We start from the raw sequence: 1130 nt of genomic DNA on the forward strand, positions 1-1130 counted from the left end.
GTCAACTATAAGGCTGCTGTGACTTGCAACAGAAGGCACCTTGCAAGGGAGCCTGTTCCCACACTCAACTCTCTACCTGCTGCCCTGCACATCCCATAGCTCAGACCTTCACAGGACAGACCTCCCTGGGCGTTAGTTTGGGTCAGCACTGAGGACTTCAGACAGGCTGCTGTATACTTGGAAGCAGGTGTCTTGAGTGAGGCTGCACTGTCTGCCAATGATCTATCAGTAGGGACAGCCTCTAATATCAACAGGGGAGACCTTTGTGGGAATACTATTGCAGAATGACACTACCTCCCCTACCTGATAATTTTTGGTTACCAGGTTGTTGCAAACTGTTACAGAAGGCCTCTGCAGTGGAGGCTGCTCCGATAGTCAGTGCTCTACCTACCACCCTGTGCACTCCATAGCTCAGTGTCTGAAACCAACAGGACAGAACTCCTTGGAGTTACTTCAGGTCCATGTGCTCCCATTTGTGGTTGGCAATGAGGACTGCTGATAGAGGCTGCTGTATGCTAGGAAGCAGGCTTTTTGACTGGAGCCTACACTAACTGTCAACTATGGCCTGGCTCTGAGAGCAACAAGGCAGATGTTCCTGGGGGTCCATTTGGAGTGTGACAACCCCTCCCCTACCTGGTAACTGGTAGGAACTCCTACAGAAGGATCCATAAAGTGGTGCCAGAAGGCAGGCCACTCAAGTGTGGACTGCTTTCCCAACCACCACAGGGCCACCGGGGCTCTGAAACCAACAAGAGAGATCTCTCCAAGGTCCTTTTTTGGGGAGTGCCAGCCCCTCCTCTTCAAGAGGGCAGCACCCAGCCCTAAACAGGACATTTTAGGTGTGGGTTTTCCAACTGAAAATATGGTTGCAGACACAGAGAAGGAAAGAGAATAATAAATAGAGAGAGGACTGTGCCCCCTGGTGGACAGATTGACCATAATCAGTTATCTGATGTGTTTGGGTTCAGTTTTGAGCTCTGGTGTGCTGAAAGTTGAAAACTGAGATCTGAAACTTCTGAATCCTAGTTAAACCAGAGAGAGAGAAGAAACTATTATACACATACACACAAAGAGGAAGTGGTAAGCGAAGCCCAAAGCCTCTATCTAAGAGTTTTTTGCAGAAAGTAGTG

This window comes from Orycteropus afer, unplaced genomic scaffold (genome assembly GCF_000298275.1).
Source record: "Orycteropus afer afer isolate SDZICR_OR568_19922 unplaced genomic scaffold, OryAfe1.0 scaffold00020, whole genome shotgun sequence".
NCBI lineage: Eukaryota > Metazoa > Chordata > Mammalia > Tubulidentata > Orycteropodidae > Orycteropus > Orycteropus afer.